Source organism: Passer domesticus, chromosome 9 (assembly GCF_036417665.1).
Source record: "Passer domesticus isolate bPasDom1 chromosome 9, bPasDom1.hap1, whole genome shotgun sequence".
NCBI classification, from domain to species: domain Eukaryota; kingdom Metazoa; phylum Chordata; class Aves; order Passeriformes; family Passeridae; genus Passer; species Passer domesticus.
Genome location: NC_087482.1, coordinates 6,746,470 through 6,753,485, shown reverse-complemented (window position 1 = coordinate 6,753,485; position 7,016 = coordinate 6,746,470). Strand labels below are relative to the sequence as shown.

General features: G+C 43.5%; 1 long non-coding RNA gene across 1 annotated transcript; it reads right to left on the bottom strand.

The window, feature by feature from the left end:
* Window positions 1-4,749: 4,749 nt before the first annotated feature.
* On the bottom strand, window positions 4,750-6,717 carry LOC135307088 (uncharacterized). Its single transcript, XR_010367821.1, has 2 exons — window positions 5,789-6,717; window positions 4,750-5,020 (listed from the first exon to the last, which is right to left on the bottom strand). It is a non-coding gene; the product is annotated as an uncharacterized LOC135307088 (long non-coding RNA).
* Between the last annotated feature and the right edge of the window lie 299 nt (window positions 6,718-7,016).

Genomic DNA, 7,016 nt, shown 5'->3' with positions numbered 1-7,016 from the left:
TGCTTTCATTTTAATATGCATTCTGTTTGTAAGTAGTAACAGACCCTATTGATGTAAAACTATAACTGTGATCATGTGGAGAAATCAAATAAATCATTTAAAACTCTTTGTTTCTCATTTAATGCAATCCAAGAGCTTCAACTCTTCATATTTGAAATGAAGGAAATTCCTTCCAATGGTATCCTGGCCCTGCTGAGGCAGTGGGATTTGTGCTGCTCACTTCAGAGGGGCCAGGAACTGAGGATCAGGTGGAGGAGGTGGTGAGTGGAGTCTGTGACCCGTCCTCACTCAGCTTGGTGGGGTAGTGCTGAAATAAATTGAGTTCTAGAGTCACTAAAGAGCAATGAATCCAACAGCCAGATGTGCAGCCAGGGAGAGAGTGACTCCAGCACCCAGATGTGCAGACAGGGAAGCACGGCAGAGGTCCTGGTGGACAATTCCTAAACCCCTCGAGCCCCGGAGAGTGCTGGCAGCTTTGAGACCTTCGGTCCCAGGGGCTGTGTGTCCAGCTGACCCCAGGCAGCCTCAGGAGCTCCTGTCCAGGGCACTTGTGCCCTGCCTGGGCAGGGCCCCGTTTGTCCTTTCCAGGGTCAAGTCCTGGGCTGCTCCGTGGAACCCCCAGGAGCTGGCAGTGCCTCGTGGCCACGGGCAGGGAGCCCCGGACCCCTCAGCCCAGCACCGAGTAAGTACTGCCCAGTTACTCCTTGTCCTCTGTTTGTGTGTCTCAGTTTCCAGCCCTGAAGGATCCTTTGCCACACGTGACCTTCCCAGAGTTTGAATTGCAGTTACATTTTGACAATCACCTGTGGATATTCCATTGTGCCCTGAACTTGGTGCATTTCCAGCCTTTCCAGGAGATTGTAGTGTGTTCTGGAAAGCCTGGCCAAGCTAATGCTCAGCTGTCAGTTAAACTAAACACTATGTTTGCTTCTGTTTTCTACAAATTTTAGGACATTCTTGAATTATTTTGTGGGAATAGTCAACTATGACCTCTTTCTGGAGGGCTGTAATTTCAGGATGCGCATCTTCACCAATTTTTTTTTTTGGTAGGTAAGTACCCACTTACCATCATCCTCTGTGCCACTCTGAGCTGTGGGAGCCCTTTGAAGGTGACCAGTGAAACATCCTCTAGTGGAAGTAGAAGAATTTGTAGAGCTGTTCTTCACTGATGCTTCTATTCCTGGTTTAGAAATTAGGATTTGTAGAACTTTAGCAGATTTTGAGAAGACAAGAGGTTTGCACGTGGCAGTGCACTCACAGATTGTGGGAATGAGTCGTCATCCAATAAACAACTTCTCAAGCTCTTCTAGATAGCAACTTTTTAAAAACAGGTTCTTTCCCAAGAATTTTTGCCTTTTTTTTTTTTGTTGTTGAAATAAAGAAATGCAAGATTAAAAGGACAGAAAAACAAAATAAAGATCTTCAAATGTTTTATCTGTATCTTTCTTCAGATTTTTGTTGACTTAACAATCAATGAATTCTATTTAACTTTGTTTTTTTCCAGTTGGCCTTAATGATTGATTTTGATTCAGAGTTTCATAAAAACAGGTATGGTATTTTAGCATATATTTATTTTAATAGTTGTGTAGTGTTTTATTCATCTCCACCCTGTGTTACAGCTGCATTAAATATACCTTTTCCAAAGGAATCTTTCTGGATTTTTACCCTGCTTAGTGATTTTGGTGCCATATTTTGTTGATGTAAAATTCCTGGAAGGGAACATAGCACAACCAATTTAATAGAAATATCTGAACCACACAAAAAATTCATTTTAGGTGTAGTTTTTTTAAGTAAGCCTTCTTTCTGTTTCCTATTATTTCAAGAATTAAAGACAAATCCTGTATTACTCAGCAAAAGTAAATCAACTTCAGGATGAGGCTGGTCATGAAAGTTAGGAAAATCTTAAATTAATATTTCTGCTGGAAGTACTTCCTCAGCTAAGCAAGACTTAAATGAAAGTTGTGTGTGCATGATGCTGACTTGAAGCCATCACTTCTTCACTTTTTCAAATCTTTAGATTTATCATTTTTGCCATGTGAATAATCACACATTTTTAGGGATAAAATGGAAAAAAAAACAACAACAAAACCTTTATTTAGCATTTTTGCAGTAACTGAGATGTGAAATTAGCAGCATGGTTCACGAGACACAGCAGCTGAAAGCAGCCACAGGAGAGTTCAATCCATCAGCTCTGCTGGGTAACGGCACCACTGGAGCTTTCATTTATTTTTCATCCTTGGACACAGTGCTTTAGACAGGTCTGTGTAATGAGCAAAGCAAAAATAATCTGTCTTTAACAAGATGAGCAGAGGAAATTCATTCCAAGGCAAATGAAATATTAGGAGGGCATGATGGAAATGTCTTTTCTCTGCAGTTTCTCAGCTCTGCCACAGCACAGTGCCTGGTTTCTGATGAGGAGATGGGCCCTGGGTGAGTGTCCAGGGAAGTGGGAGAAGCAGGGACGGTGCAGGAGTTCTGTGACTCAGCAGTGGGATCAGAGTGAACCAAGGCTGGAAATTAGTTCATTTAACCATTGCCAGTCTGACTTTGTAGTGATTTTTTATAGGAGCAGAGCTCAGCTGAGTGTGGGGCCCTGAAGGGAGGTGCCCACCCCCTGAGCATCTTCCCCCTCCACCAGCTCCCTGTGTTCTCTTGGCTGATATTCCTTCACTTGCTGGCTAATATTTCTTTATGCCCATCTCCAACAAGGAAGAACATTTTTATTTAATGATTCATCCTGTATATTGTCCTTGCCATCTTTCTGGTAGTCTCGTGTCTCTGATTCTGCCTCAGCCCTTACACCAGGCTCCAAAAAATGACTCTGCTGTAATTAAAAATAACATCCAAAAAAACCCCAACCAAACCCCAAAAAACCAACCAACCAAACACACCCCTGCAATCAGCAGAGTTTGAGATGCTTCTGTTGTCCTTCAACCCCTGAAATTGGAAGAGCAGCAACATTTTCCAGCCCAGTGACGAATGTGCTGAATATTCCAATTCAGACTTGGAGCATCCCACGTGTTTATAGCCCTGAATTTTCATGGCATTTCAGCAGGTTTTAAAAATGTCCTTGATTATGTGCTAACTCCTCTGCTATGCCAATCTGTACATTTTCAAAATCTTTTGTTTGTGTATTTTGTGCCTAAAGGAGGAGGAAACTTTGTTTCTGCTCTTCCTATTTTTTTTCTACTAGTACAATATGCAGTTTCCTGGGCTGTTGCAATATTCCATTACCCTCCTCACAAATTTCCAGACTGCCAGCATAGCTTCATGCAAAAAAACCCACAAAAACCCCAAACAAACAATAACAACAACAACAACAAAAAACATACAAAACAAAACAAAAAAAAACAAAGAAAAAAAAAAAACACAAAAAAAAAACAAAAACAAAAAAAAACCAAAAACAAAAACAAAAAAACCCCACAAACCCAACCTGTCTATATATTAGTAGTGAACCACAGGGGACATGTCCTCAGCAATTCCTCTGACTGCAGGAATTTGAAATGCCTTTGAAAAAAAGCTGGTGAAAAAGCACTGGCATTTTGGGTCATCTGTTTCTCTTCCCAGATGAGAAAAGGGAGAAACAGATGCCTCATTGAACTAATAAATAAATAATAAATTAAATTAATAATAGAAATATTTAACATAAATATATAAATAAATTATTTAATAGAAATACTTAAATTATTTGATATAAATAATGTAAATAATAGTTTATTAATATTGTACTAATAATTATTAATGAAATGTTCTTGAGTTCATGGAGCTCTTCCCTTGTCTCTGACATTACAGTGCAATGAAGGTTATTTTGGCAAAGAGCTTCTTGACCCATGTCCCTTCTGTATCCATTAATAGTGCCAAGATGTGCTTTATCCAGTTGCTGCAAGGTCTTTTTATAGCCAGCCTTGGCCTCTCACTCATCACTGTCCCCTGGGTGTGACATAAAGGCAGCACTCTCCAGGCTGGCCCACAGCTCCTTGGGTGCAGTCCCACAGCAACAGCTTCTTTCCTGCACTGAGCTCAGGTCACCTCCCCTCGCTGAGCCAGAAACTTGATTTCAATACACTCTCTGGCACATTTTCCCTTGCTTGAGAAACTAAATCTTATTTGGCTGTTAAAAAAAATTATAGCGTGAAATAAAATATAAAATACTTCAAAACATGAGGCAATTTAGTGCTTCCTTTTAATCTAACATGGCAGAGCTGATGGACAATTTCCCTGCAAGTGCCACCTGACGTTGTGAGAGTCCCTTTGACTAACAGAATGTGTCTTTATTTTTCAGGTGGTTTCTTAGATGGCCACAGTCCAGTCAGTGTGAATGGACAAGAGCCTGGACGAATTTATTGATGTATTTATACAGTGACCATGTTAACATCTGGGTTTCAAACACATCACATCACTTGCACAGCCCACAACCAGGAGCAAAAGTGGAAATACCCGTTCCTGCCCTCACCTTTCCCAGGATTTCATATGTGAAACAGCTTTTTAAAAAAATGTTCCAAGTCAGGAGGTGATGCAATGAGCACATCATCGATGAGCACACGCCTGTGGGAAAGACAATTATGGATGTCAAGTGCAAAACTTTCATACCATCTGTCAGCTTGAACAGGAGCAAACAATGATTGCATAAAGAGAGGAGGAATTGTATGCATTTTCCTGGAAATGCTGCAAAGCCTGGTGAATGTTTTTGTAAAGTGGTTTAGTAACACTTTTTCAGTAAATAAAATATCTATGTCTCAAAGACCTAAATGTTATCAGGTCATTTTATTGCTGAATACCAGTTTTTAAGCAGCTGCTGGAAAAATATGGAAGAATAAAAAGGAAAGCTGAAGGGTATTTTTATTGTAGTCATTTACTGATCTCCACTTCTCTTGCATTAATTCCTTCTCAGGAAGAAATTTTTCCGCTTCTGTGTGGAATGGGCTGAAATGGACATCACTGTGGGAGTTGTGGTTGTTCACAAAATGTGGGTTATGAGGAGCTGTAACAGCTGAGGGATTGGATGGCCCAGGAAGGGAACCTGAAATGATGGGAACACGTGGATGAATATCTCAGTGGCAGAGACAGCAGAGAGGAGTCATAAATAAAAGTGGGGAAAGGAAAAGGTTGGGCATATTGCTGAAGCAAAAGAGAAAAATACTGTTTTAACTTTTTTTTTAGTAGATGGTGCACTTCTGTGCAAGGCAGTTTGAAGATGTGTCAGGTCAGGGTGGAGGGATTCTGCAGAGAACTGCAGCTGCCAGCAGTGTGATTTCAGCTGTGGTTACACACAGCACTGGATGGGAGAAGATCTGTGGTGTGGCACCACTGGTGCCAGCGCAGGGACAGAGCATTCTCTGTGCCAGTGATGGTCCACCTGCAGTTTCGTGCTGTGGGTGTGATATCACCCCCTGTGACTGGAAAACCCCAGGTGTTTATTTATTCAGGATATCCCCACAATGCCATCCTCATGCTTGCTGAGTGAACACACAGGGTGGGGTGTGCTGGCTGCTGCCTCAGTTCTTGTGGACTTCATGATGAGGCATCTTTTCCCTGTGCTTCCCAACTGCCCAGCCTTGTTTTCACTCTTTGGATCATTTTCTTCAAGCAGTTTGTACCACGCTCTGTTTATCCTTTCTTTCAAGCTGCCACATCACCCCTACATCACCAGAACCTGCCTGACTTGTCTCAGGAGAGGGTGGCCTCAGTTTAACCCTTTCATTCCTGATACTCAGTCTGGCAGGTGTTGTGGGACCTGCACCTCTCCTGCCCAGGAAGATAAAAAACTAATTTTTTAATCATTTTTTACCTCTCCTGCCCAGAGCTGGGATGTGACACTGCTGTGGCAGTGCCACCCAGGTCCCCTCAGAGGGACATGGTGTGGCTCTGCCCCATTAACCCCACGTGTCACAAGGCTGAGGCGTGTTCCCTTCTATCCATACCATCAAGCACTGGCACCTCATCACTGCACCCCAAAGACTGCCAAGTGCTGCACCCAGCTCAGCGTTCCCCACCCATTGTTTGCTGCCCGGGAGCATTAGACATCACCTCTTGCTCTTCCACCTTTCAAAACCAAAAGAAGCAGGATAATGTTACTTAATCAGAGCTGAGCACATCCTTACCTTTTCCTGATCCCTCACTCTCAGCCCTTCTTGTTCCCTACTTGCAGTACAGTCGAGAGGCAACCAACATGGCAATTTATTTGGGTTACAACATTAAAGGATTTTCATTTTATGAGTCATAAGTACAGGAAGCAAAATAAGTGAGTTCATTAAGCCTGTGTTTACTTGTTCTTTTTCCAAATGCCACTTTGTCACATTCTGCAGTTCCACACAGACCAAAGCAAAGTCAAGGCAGGTGGACATGGACATGCCTAAAATGACAGAGTAGCGGCAGCCTTTAAAGGGCTTATTTTATCTGAAAGAAACAGTTCAAACAAATTAATTCTACCCTTGAGTAAATGAAGCTCAACACGCCTTTAACAGCCCTTCTGTGTCGGTGAGCAGCCCCAGCCACCTGCAGGTGAGGCAGCGGCTGTGGGGTGATGGTGCCACAAAACTGACCGTGACCTCCCGTACTGAGTGCTTCTCAGCCAGATTTCAGTGAATATCAGTAATTTCACACAGGTTTGGCACCTGGGTTTTTAAAAAAAGACAAAACCCGCTGCCAGAGGGATGGCAGGGGAAGTGAAGGAGGAGGGGGATGCTCGGTGCAGGGCAGCGCTCTCGCAGGGCACAGCGAGCAGACAGGTCTTTGACACTTATTTATGTGCGGGAAGGGCTGCAGGAGTGCGGGGCCGCTCAGGGGAGGTTGGAGCTGCCCACACCATCCTGCCACGGCTCCCGACACACGGAGGAGGGGGAGTCAGGCTTGGATTTAGGAGATTCGGGGGCGATTTCCACGCTGCAGCCCAGCGTGTCCCGCAGCTCCAGGAGGGGAAGCAGCGATCCCTGCCTGCGGTGCTGCTCGCGGGCTGGCCTGCGCCGCTGCTTTCGCTTCATGAGGGCGATTCAAAGGCTGCACCAAGAGCTGCTTCT